This window comes from Capra hircus, chromosome 24 (assembly GCF_001704415.2).
Source record: "Capra hircus breed San Clemente chromosome 24, ASM170441v1, whole genome shotgun sequence".
NCBI classification, from domain to species: domain Eukaryota; kingdom Metazoa; phylum Chordata; class Mammalia; order Artiodactyla; family Bovidae; genus Capra; species Capra hircus.
In genome coordinates this window covers 19,936,573-19,948,852 of record NC_030831.1, presented here as the reverse complement: position 1 = coordinate 19,948,852, position 12,280 = coordinate 19,936,573, and the positions used below count along the sequence as shown (strand labels likewise).

The window sequence follows — 12,280 nt, the reverse complement described above, 5'->3', positions numbered from 1 at the left end:
CACGTGTGCACAGGTTTATTGGGATTTTCAGGCCCACTACTGTTATTAATCTGATTCAAAGCCTGCAGGCTGGTTTAATATATTAAGTGAAATGGCAAGTCTTTATTCGTCTTTGCCTCCTTCTGCTTCCTACCTTCTGTCTGCTCTCCAGGACAACACCATGCATACGCCATATTAGATTCCATTTTGGTCCTGTTCTGATAAGCAGGAGATTAAATAATGAATGAGATTCCCATTAGCTGGATTTTTTTTTTTGGGGCATATTTCAGGCAACCTTTTCCTTTTTTAATCAAATCGGCTCCGTACCGCAGAATATTTTTACATTGATTTGAAAGAAAAGGATTTTTTAAAAGACCCGGTTACACTGACATATCCATGTGTAGGAAACTTGGCCGTAGGAGTCATGGGCGAGGGGAAGGGGCTGGAGTGAAGCTGGAGTGCAGCGAGTGGGCTCTGGGAAAGACCCTGCTCCATCCACCTTCCCTCTTTGCCACCTCACTCCTTTCCTCTTCTTTTCCAGATTCTTCTGCTCTCAGACTGAGGAGCTGGAGGCAGGGGGGACACGTGGCTCCTTTGTTTTTGTTAGAAAGCAGGACTGTTCGTTGGAATGTTATCCCATGCATGATAAGAACTGTGTGTAAGTTCTAACTATGTGTAAGGCGCCCATCCTTCTGGAAGCTTTCTTTGTTTAGTAGGGGCCACTGCCTTCCTCTTAGGAAGACCCTGAGGCTACCCTACCTTTCAGAGGCTGTGCAAGGTACTCGGTGTCCCAATTCCCTCACCCCATCCCCAGGTGCTTCTCATTAGCCCTGACTAAATGCATGTCCTTTGTGGAAGAACCAAGGCTTTTTTTTTTTTTTGCTCTAGGAGGCAGATAGGAGAGGAGAAGTCCTGGCAGATCTGAAGACCTCATCACACATCACTGTTTGGTTCTTCCCGTTTTCCAGACATGCAGGCAGAGTTCGGAAGACCCAGGTTCCAGGCTCCTTTCCCTGGGGCCCGGCTGGGAATGCTTGGACTCCCATTTGTTGAGTCCCAACCACGTGGGAGGGGGTGTGATAGGTGGTGTAGGACTGCGCTTCTCCACAAACTTCAGGCGGGTGTAAACAGTATCCACTGAAGGGACGGAGGAGACTGGGGCTCAGCATACCCGGTCACTCGTCCACAAGCCACAGCTGCTGATAAGCACGAGGGTCTGGACTCAGGCTGGGGCGCTCTCTCCCCTGCCCCAGGTTGGCTGGTGGTGTCCCATGGTCTTCCTGACACAGTGTCCCTTGCTTCTGGCTCCGGGGCATGTGGGGTTGTCTCTGCCCCTTCCCCAGAGCTGGTCTCTTGGCTGTGTGTTCAGTCGCTTCAGGCAGGTCCAACTCTTTGCAACTCCATGGACTGTAGCCTGCCAGGCCCCTCTGTTCGTGGGATTCTCCAGGCAAGAATACTGGAGTGGGTTGCCATGCCCTCCTCTGGCCTCTTGGCTATAGGGGACAAACTGAGGGGATGAGATGAGTGGGCGGCAGCTGCAGTAGCCATAACCTAGTCCCAGTGGCCCCTTGGGACAGCAGACAGGAGCGGTCTGAGGACTCGCCATGGGTCCCCTGCACCCTGGTCTGAGGACTCACCATGGGCCCCTGTACCCTGGTCTGAGGACTCGCCATGGGCCCCCCTGCACCCTGGTCTGAGGACTCGCCATGGGCCCCTGCACCCTGGTCTGAGGACTCGCCATGGGCCCCTGCACCCTGGTCTGAGGACTTGCCATGGGCCCCCTGCATGCTGGTCTGAGGACTCGCCATGGGCCCCTGCACCCTGGTCTGAGGATTCACCATGGGGCCTCCTGCACCCTGGTCTGAGGACTCGCCATGGGGCTGCCCTGCTCAGGACACATAGGTTGACTGTCAGTGAAGGCTTGGGAAGGGGTCTGGCTGACTCCTCCCAAGGTCATGAGGAGGAACCCGGAGCCTGACCTGCACACCTATATCCTGAGGAATATGTCTCTCCCCAGGGATTTCCCACACAAGCACTTTTCCACTTTCAGACATGACTGCACCGAACTCACAAAGCAGTTTCCGCTCCTCTGTCCTCTGAGAACCCAGGGCTGCTGGCTGATAAGAGGCAGGCGGTGGGATATGCTGGTTCCCACTGAGGGGCTAACTGGGGCCCACGGGCAATGCAGAGTCAGAAGGAATCGTGGGGGCTTCACGGCCCTCCATGCGGATGCTTCCAGGCTGGGGCAGGTGGTCCCTTCACGGGAAGCCACCTGTGTACCGCGGGACACCCCTGCTCTATGCAAGCTCTGCCCGCTCCTCCCTCCTACACCCCAGCCCATGATCAGGGCCAGGTAGACCCCACCCTACCCAGCCATCAAGGTTCAGAAAGCCTAGGGTGGGGCTACATCCGGAAGGGGCTGGATGGCAGAGGGCAGGGGGTGTGGGGACAGGGCCTGGGCAGTGATGCCCTCCCAGTCTCCCGTTGGATTCCCAACATGTCAATGGAGCTGTTCACGGCCGGCCGGTGATAGGCAGGAGGGACAGGGAGTGAGGATCTGCTGGGGACGACAGACATGAGAGACACTGGGGGCCCACAGCTGAGACCCACCGCAGGGACAGAGCTTCCGTTCACAGTTGTTCCTTGTGCTAGCCTGTCTAGACCACCATCCCTCCCGGGCTGCCCCTGGGCAACCGAGACACACTGCTTCATGACCCTTCATCTGCGGGGCATCAGGGCCATGCACCCTGGCAGAGTAAACTGCTCAGGCCGGGCCTGAAAATCGTGGTGGTTGGCTGTTAGCACTGGAGATGAGAAAGTCGCGGTGGTTGGCTGTTAGTATCGGAGGTGGGAAAGACTTCGTGGTTGGCTGTTAGTCCTGGAGATGAGAAAGGCTGTGGGAGGCAGAGGCGGCCTCGGGGACATTTTCAGGTGTTGACTGGCCAGGGGCTGCCCCTCCCTGTGAAGATGTGCGTGAGGTCCTTGGGAGAGTGTGATGAGTAAAGGACAGAAGGAGGAGATAAGAGAAGGGAGCCCCCACCCACTCCGCGTCCCTGGCAGCCTGGGCTTACACAATCCCTGGTCCGTGTTCCAGGTCCAATTAATCTCCGCTCTCCTCTGTCTCCTTCCTTCTCCTGCTCCTGAAGACGAGGGAAGGAGAGTGTGCCCTTTTGGCTGATGCCTCTGCTGAATTATTTGAGAAATGAGACTTTAAATGGATGTTTAAAGGGCCAGAGGCCCGGGCCTTCGTGCCAGGGCGCCCAAAGGTCTGAGCCTGCAGGGAGGTGTTCGGGCGGAGGGCAGCCCTGCCCTCTGCCCACCCCCTCGCTGTGCTGCTGTGATCTCAGGCTGATGACCCAAGGATGGGGCCTGACCTCACCCGTGTGCTTGGGGGACATGTAGGCACCCTGCATGGGTGTGTGCTGGTGGACGCTGTCTCAGCACACAGATCCATACACAGTTTGGGCACACAGTTCTGCGGACGCACTGGGGAGACACGGATGTGGCACATGACGGCTCTGTGTGTGCCTGGCAGTGGCCTTTTGTGCTCACGTGTGTAGATGTGAATGCGTGAATCAGGGAGTACGAAAGTGTGTGAATGTTCACATCCCCGTATGTGAGCCAAGTGAGGAGGGTCTGGCAGGGGTTGGCCCCACAGCCTGGCAGAGCTGACCGGCGGGAGTGCCTTCTGCCTGAACTTCTGGCTCTGTGACATCCAGAGACTTCAAGAGGGGCTGTGCTCCCAGAGATGGAAACCAAATTGCCCACACTTGAAGGAAAGAGTCTTGGGATTTCTTCTGAGAGCAGATGATCTAGAAGGGACAAAAGACTGTCCCCAGACTTGAGGTCTGTGTGTGTCTGTGTGCATGTGAGAGCGTGAGTTTGTCACAAGCTGATCCCATGACAGCTCCTGGTTCCTGGTCGTGTCTCTGTGTGTGTGTGTGTGTGTGTGGAGAAGGAGGAGACGGGAGGGTCAGCTTTGCTTAAACCATCTCCAGGACACAAGGCTGTGGGGTAACGTGTCTGTGAAAGTGAAAGTGTAGATCTCTCAGTTGTGTCTGACTCTTTGTGACCACATGGACTATACAATTCGTGGAATTCTCTAGGCCAGAATACTGGAGTGGGTAGCCTTTCCCTTCTCCAGGGGATCTTCCAAACTCAGGGACCAAACTCAGGTTTCTGGCATTGCAGGTGGATTCTTTACCAGCTGAGCCACCAGGGAAGCCCGACTTGTCTGTAGGGGGTCACTTCTGCTCTCTATTTTTCACACTAACCCCTCTGGTGGGGGAAAAACTTTGGGAGTTGACTGACACGTAGCAGAAGTGAGATACGTGAAGTCCTACAGAGTTAGGTCCAGCAGATTGAAGGTCTCTGAAATCCGGGAGAACAGCCAGCACTGAGGCAGAGCTCTGCCCCAGTCTTTTCCAGGAAGTGAAAGTGTTAGTCACTCAGGTGTGTCCGACTCTTTGTGACCCTGTGGACCATAGCCCACCAGGCTCCTCTGTCCATGGGATTCTCCAGGCAAGAATACTCGAGTGGGTAGCCATTCCCTTCCAGGGGATCATCCCAACCCAGGGATCAAACCCAGGTCCTCCTGCATTGCAGGCAGATTCTACACCATCTGAGCCACTAGGGAGTACCTAGAGGGGCACCCAGATTTGGGGCCAGGCTGGATGAGGGCTGGCAAGCCTCTCCACGTGCCTAGGTCACGTCCTTGGGGGCGAGTTCAGCTGTTGACTGGCCCTTGCTCCCAGCCAGGGGCTCTGCCCATGCCGCCTCTCCCAGCCACGGTTTCTCCATGTTCCAGGGGCCCGGTGCAGTCAGGGTGCCTCCTCCTCATCTGCCTCCTTCAAGAAGCAAGTCCTGGCCATTCAGCACCCATTTCTTTGCTGTGTGTTGACTTTTCCCACTCATTCACTCCTCTGTTTATGCTAGTGCTCAGTGATGTCCTACTCTTTGCAGCCCCATAGACTGTAGCCTGCTGGGCTACTCTGTCCATGGGATTTCCCAGCCAAGAACACTGGAGTAAGTAGCCATTTCTTCCTCCAGGGGATCTTTCTGAGTCTCCTGCATTGGCAGGCAGATTCCTTACCTCTGAGCCACTTGGGAAGCCACTCACACCTGTAACTACTGATCAGCCGTACGCACTGCTGCCAGCCAGGTACTGGGGAATGAGAGAGGGGGAACTTCAATTCAATCTCACACATGTTCACCAAGCATTCATTGTGGCCTACTGGGGGTTAGGTGTTAAGAGTCCATCGCTGGACAAGACAGATATGGTACCTCCTTCCACAGAATTTATAACCTACTGGAGATTGCTAAGTGTGTGGTTATAAACTGGAATGTCTGGTGCCATTTTTAATATGGGAGTAGGGGGATGGTTGGAGCACACAAAAGGTCTCCAGGCTGGAGGTCCCTGAGACACACACCTAATTCCAATCAGAGTGGAAGCTTCCCAGGCCGTGGCAAGGATAGCGCTTTTCCTTCTTGCCAACACTGCTACAGCTCTTATCTCAGATCTGTCTGGGTTTTCATAGCCTATGGAAGGATGGATGGATCCCTAGATGGATGGGTGGATGGATGCATGGGTGGAAAGATGGATGGGTGGATGTTGCTTCTATCTCATTCCGATCTCTCAGCTCTGGAAGCATGGACTGCTCAACCAGGTCAGGACTTGGTGCCCAGTGCCAGCAGCGACACTCAGTGCCCGCCCCCGGCTCTTCCCAGGGGTTGGGGGCTGGGCAAAGGTGCCTCCTCTCCCAGCCCAGGCTGTGCACACACATTATTGGCTTGCTCCTCAATCATGCCTTTTCCAGCTAGCCGCTCCTGTCACAGCACATCTTGTTAGCCCTGGAGGCTCAATGAAATGGAAATTCATGTTTAAATTTAAAAACAACATATTGACCCTGGGAGCCAGCGATGTCTACATTTTTAATAACTTATTCCGAGCGAAGGCTTGGATGAGCACGTGTGCTTCTCTGTGTCTGTGTGTCCCGCGTGTGTGGACTTGTGTGTTGCATGGGGTGCATCTCTGCTTTTGTGTATGTGGGTGTCGGTAGTGTTTTCACTTGTGTCGGTGAGCGTCTGTGTGTGTCAGCATTTGCTCTGGAGCGCTGTGTTGTCTCACCGTGTGGTTACAGTTGTGTGAGGCTGTTGCAGGGTGTATTGGAAAGGTTTGATTTGACTGGAACGTGTTCAAGGAGCTCAGAGAGCACTTCACCCCTTCCATCTCTTGGCAGAATCAGCATCTACCCCCTGGGACAAGTGCTTCCTTCCCACTCAAGCCCTGCAACCTTCCAGAGCCCCATTCCTCAGGAGACCCAGGATCTGGCCCAGTAGCACCAGCTGTGTGGTTGAGCTAAGTGCCTGCACCCTCTGTACACCCTACAAAGGAGACCCTAGGTCGCCTTTGCAGGGTAGGGGCCCACAGTAAGACCTCAGAAAGGCCTATCCTAGGGTCTGTCAGCTGTCACAGTATGATTCCCACTCTCCAACCCAGTCTGATCACTGTTACCCTGTTCCAAGCACACTCAGTGTTGGGTCATTGACACTTTTTCTGATTTCCAGGCTGACACAGCAGAGGCAGACACCAACACGCAAACACTGGCTCAGCAAACACTGGCTCACTGGCTGAAGACAGTGCGTTGCCAATTTCAAGCATCGTATTCCTTCACCCATCCATCCATCCATCCACCTACCATGGGTTCATTCACATTTCTTTCCTTCTTACTGTACTCAAAGGTGTAGTCGAGCATCGTATTCCTTCATCCATCCACCTACTATGGGTTCATTTTACATTTCTTTCCTTCTTACTATACTCAAAGGCAGCTTTGCCTCTTGAGATGTTTTCAGCCTACTAGTGAGGACGGTGTGTATGGAAGAGCCGGATAAGAAAGAGCCAGGGTGCTCTGGGGGAAGAGAGCACGTGCAGAAAGTGGGAAGCGAGCATGTGTGAGAAGAGATTTCCTGAGGGAGGTGGTGGGAGTGGAACTGAGGCCAGACTAGATTGATCAGGTGGGGAAGGAAGGAAAAAAGAAGGGGCCTTCTCTGGTTGGGTGCATGGAAGCATGTTTGGGTAAGAACATGGACAAGTAGGGGGCAGCAGTGGAGAAAATTCAGGCCCACTACCCCTCCATGGCCTATAGCACTTGTCTTTCCCATCACCTTGCAGTTCTCTCATTACCCTTAGTTCAAAAACAGAGAGGCACTATCGTCTGTCTTTCAGAGATGGGCAACTTGGTCCAGGATGGCTGAGCATCTAGCCCAAAGTCACACAGCAAGTGTGTGACCAAGTGGGGTCCAAACCCAAGTCTCTGGACCCAATGACCTGGAGTCTCCTCAATGGTAAGATAAAGAACCCATCCAGGAAGTTTTAAAAGTCTTATTTTTTAACTTTAAGAGAAGTGGGAAAGGGTCTGTGAGCACTTTGTTTCTATTACCTATTGAAATTTGACATAATGCCTTGGCAGCTCCCCCTTAATATTCTGCTGTATATGGAGCCTGACGATTTCCACCATCGAATGTGACAGGTTGGGAAGATTAAAAAGAGGAGCTAAACTAGCAGCAGTTGGAGATGAGGAAAAGTAGCACATTTATGAATAATTTCAGCTGAATCCTCACAACACGACACTCCCTGGACAGAACACATTCATTATCTTATTCACCACGACTACTGCAATATTAGTGATTTGTTACCGAATCAATTATTAATTCATACAGGAGAACGAGGCTCTGTCACTTAACTCTTCTCTGAATGTTGGGCCCAGGGTGGGATAGGGAGGGGGAACCAGCCAGATTTAACCTTCATTCCTTGGTTGGGACTCTTCTAGAATCTGGAAGGACAGCTAAGGGTGGAGGCAAGTAAGAAGTCTGATTAGAAGGAGCATCTCACACCCCTTAGAGCCATGTCCTGAAACAACAGACATCCAGTACAACGGAGCAGTGCAGAGCCCAGAGGTCTGTCAGGGCCAACTAGGACATCCATCTATCCATCCATCCACCCATCCATCCATCCATCCACCTATCCATCCATCCATCCACCCATCCACACATCCATCCATTCATCCATCCATCCATCCATCCATCCATCCATCCATCCATCCACCCATCCATCCACCCATACATCCACCCATCCACCCATCCACCCATCCATCCACCCACACATCCATCCATCCACCCATCCACCCATCCACCCACCCACACATCCATCCATTCATCCATCCATCCACCCATCCACCCATCCACCCATCCATCCACCCACCTATCCATCCTTCCATCCACCTACCCATCCACTCCACCCATCCAATTATCCATCCAGTTATCCATCCATCCACCTACCCACCCATCCATCCATCTATCCATCCACTCATCCATCCAGCCACACATCCAGCTATCCACCCATCTGTCCATCCCTCCAATTTATTGCCTGCTATTGGAAGTATCTGACTCAAATATTTTGCTCTGTAATCCTCTCTCCTCTGACGGCCCATGCACACCCTTCCAACTGTCAGAGCCCAACTCAAGTGATCAACCTCCAGCTCCTGTCCCAAGAATTCTCCAGCCCTTCACTCGAGGTGGATCCACACTTGACTGAATACAGTTTTCACATGAATTGTCTTGATGCCTTAGCTCAAAATTCCTCAAAGCATCTTGGGACCTGCTTCATACCAGCTGGTCTGTTCTTTAAGAAGGCAGATCCCAGAGCCCCACCCCAGACACACTGAGTCAGAGCTCTGGGGCTGGGGACTGGGAGTCAGCCCTTTAAAAGAGGACCCAGGGGATCCTTGGGCATGCTTCTGGGCCAGCCTGAGAGGCCCCTCTGTCTTCTCAGGCACCAAGCCCAGGGCTGGGCCTTCAGGCAGCCGAGGGGCTATAGACTTCTGCTCATCCAGGGCTTGTTAACAGGCTGGGGCTCTTCCTCGCTCTGCACGTTCCCTGTTGCTGCAACACATGTGCTCTCTGTTGAGGAGGCAGAAGCGCACCGTTCTGGATCAGGGAGGCTCAGAAGAAAGGCGGGTGGAAATGCTAAGGGCGGCAGTGTCTCCCTGGGGAAGAGAGAGGGGAGGAGGAAGGGAGGGGAAGAGAGGATGACGTAAGGTGGATAAAAAGGAGGGTGAGAAGGAACGGGAAGAGAGGAGTGGGGAGGAAAGTACAGAAGAAGAAAGAGTAAAGAAAAACATGAAAGGGGGAAGGGAGGAAAGGCAGGAAACAAGGAAGGATGGAAGGAAAGAAGGAAAGAGAAGATAAAGAAGCCACCCCCATCAGGTGAGGCTGCCCTTAATCCTTGGTGAGCCAGCTCAGTTGTAGCTTTCCGGACAGAGAAACTGGGCTTCAAGGGGAGGAGGGGCTAGGCTGGGAGCTGGGTCTGGGGGTGGACAAGCTTATCGGCAGGGGTGGCTCTGGCTGAGTGGAGTTGGGGAGCCACCCCCAGCTCCCCCGTTAGCTCAGGGATAGCCCCCGCTTTCCCCTTCTCCTCCCTGTTTCTCTAACTTGACCTGTGGAAGTAGCAGAAGTGAAAGTCGCTCAGTCCTGTCTGACTCTTTGTGACCCCATGGCCTATATAGTCCATGGAATTCTCCAGGCCAGAATACTGGAGTGGGTAGCTTTTCCCTTCTCCAGGGGATCTTCCCAACCCAGGGATCGAACCCAGGTCTCCCTCATTGCAGGTGGATTCTTGACCAGCTGAGCCACAAGGGAAGGAGTCTCCTTTGCCCGGGTGTAGGGTCCCTCCCCATATCTTCCTGGGGCCCTGCCAGCAAAAGACAGCAAGCCCAGTGAACACCTGCTGCTGGCCAGGGGGTTAGCAGTGACCTAGGGAGGTCCCTCTCCCAGGAGAATGCCCTGCCCCAGAGCCCACAGGGAAACCAGGAGAGCGATAAAGCCAGGAGGACAGAGTTACAGATGCCAGGGTTACAGGGACCTGAGCGCCCAGTCCGATTCTAATCTCAGCCCCTTTTGGTCCTGTCAGACCCTCTGGGCATCCCAGTCTCTCTGCAAAGACCACTTAGAGCCCGGACCTAGCTAAGAAAGGTCACCTGCTCATTATGAGTTGTGCGGGTGATAAGTTATCTGAAGGATGGTCTGCGGGATGTTTTGGGGCCAACTGAGTTCCAAGTTTCTAAATCCTTCCTCTTAACCCCTCAGTTCAATGGCTGGCAACTGTCCACACCCTTGGTGTATGTGATCTCCTGGAAGTGCCACGAATTAGAGCTATCATGGAAACTTACCTCTCCTTCAAGGCAAAGTGGTTTGACCAAGGACCCCAGGCAAGTCCCCGCCTGGCCTCTCCTGGGCCCCCTCCACAGAGCAGGGAAGCAGTGGTCAGTGTGTGGCTGTGGATGCCAGCAGCCCCAGTGCCCCGCTCCACTGGTGCTAATTACCACGTGGGGAGTAAGCAAGGGGGCTTCCCTGGTGGCTCAGTGCTAATGAATCTGCCTGCCAATACAGGAGACTCGGGTTCAATGCCTGGGTCAGGAAGATGCCCTGGAAAAGGAACTGGCAACCCACTCCAATATTCTTGCCTGGGAAATCCCATGAACAGAGGAGCCTGGCGGGCTGCACCAGGGAGTCGCAAAAGAGTCGAACGTGACTTAGTGACTAAACAACAACAAAAAATAAACCAGGGGGGAACACTGTCGAAAAATCTAATTATTGCATTGGTCAAGTAGGGGCGGGTCTGATTTATTCCGAGTCCTAAACCCTGAGCATTTAGGCTGTCCTGGCGGGCCACTCTTGTAGGCTCTGCTCCCTCTTCTCAGGACCACCCTCTCCTCTGAGCCTCCAAATGTTGTTCCAGCTTTCTCAGATTTGGGCTCTGCTTGTTCCCTAATCCCTTGGAGTCATAGGATTTTCAGAGTAAAGAGACTTTAGAGATCACCTAACACTATCCCGAAGGAGCCGTGAGGAAGGAACCAGAAGGTTTGGGTTCACCTCCATTCCCCCCCACTGTGTGGCCCAAGTTGACCTCCTCACCTCACTGACCTTTTCCCCATTTTCAAAATTTAACATGGGATAAAAACATATCCCAGCCTGCCTCATATGGTCACTGTGAGGATAATAAAAAAAATGCTGCAAAGCATCTCTCAAGCAGGAGGAAGTCCACTGAGCAGTCTTTTTAGAGGAGAAACTCATGCCCAGAGGGACTCAGTAACCTCCAAAGGCGCACAGCTTCTCAAGCCGTTGGATGGGCGCCCACTGTCAGGGAGCACGTGGGTCAGACCCTGAGAGCCAGACTAACCTCCGAGCCAAGGTTAGCTGCGCTTCACAATCCTCTGGAAGTCTCGGCTGACTTGCACGCTAATCTAGTGTCTGGCATGGAGCTGGTGCACAGAGTTGGGCAGGGTAGGGGCGTGGATGGAAGGGACCTGCTGGATCCTTGTGACAATGAGGCCGCAGCTCAGGGTCCAGCCATGAGCGCCTGGGCTGCCGGGCCCCTGTGTCCTCAAGTGCAGACAGTGCTCTGTCCCTCTTTCTTTCCTTGATGCCTAGTGCAGGGCCTCACACTCACGAGGAGCTCAATCAATGTGATGGAACATATAGGCTAATTGCTAATCAATATTGGTTTTACTTTTCTATGTTTGATTACACGGGCTTAACAAATGAATCGCATGTTTAAGTGATGAAACTGCATTTCTTTAAAATGATTCCAGAAGTAACTTTGTGCTTGTAACTCAAGAAAGATGTAGTGGGGAGGGGCTTCATCTCTCTGGGATGTTCCACTCAGGGGACCGCAGACCCTCTGGGAATCAGGACAAGAGGCTGGGGAGAATGGGCTAGGGCTGCGGTCTGTGACCCCAGGGGCCTGGCCTCAGGGCTGCTGGCGGGATGGAGCTAAAGTGGAGGCCAAGCCCGAAGATTCACATCACTGCTGGATGCGCGGACCCTGTCACACCTTTCCAAAGGTAGCGGTCAGACAGAGAGAGAGCTTGGAGCTCCCACCGCGGAGAGGCTGAGAAGCTGCCTCAGATTGTGCTCAGGGCGGGGAAGGGTGGGAGGTGGCCTTCTCGCCTGGACTGCTGGTCAGGAAGTCAGCTGGGCGCCCTCTCCCTGGCAGAGTCCCTGGAGACAAGAAAGCCCTCAGGAAACCCCTCAGGTACCAACAGTATAAGATCCAGGGGATAACAGGGTCCAGTCAACACTGGGAAGGTCCCTGCAGGATTAAGGGCAAAGCGAGCCCCTGTCCTGTGGGGTTCCTGGCCTGTCTGCTGCTCATGGTCCCCGGGGCAGGGCCAGTTCACAGAAGGGTCGGGGGAGGGACGGAGCCCTGCGGTGGCACAGGGCAGTGTTAGTCCTCTGCAGAGGA

At 53.7% G+C, this 12,280-nt stretch overlaps 1 protein-coding gene across 22 annotated transcripts in view; it reads right to left on the bottom strand.

The window, feature by feature from the left end:
- The window catches only part of CELF4 (CUGBP, Elav-like family member 4), a 315,363-nt gene that overhangs the window by 155,790 nt on the left and 147,293 nt on the right, over positions 1-12,280 (bottom strand). The gene's annotated exons all lie outside the window — the stretch shown is intronic.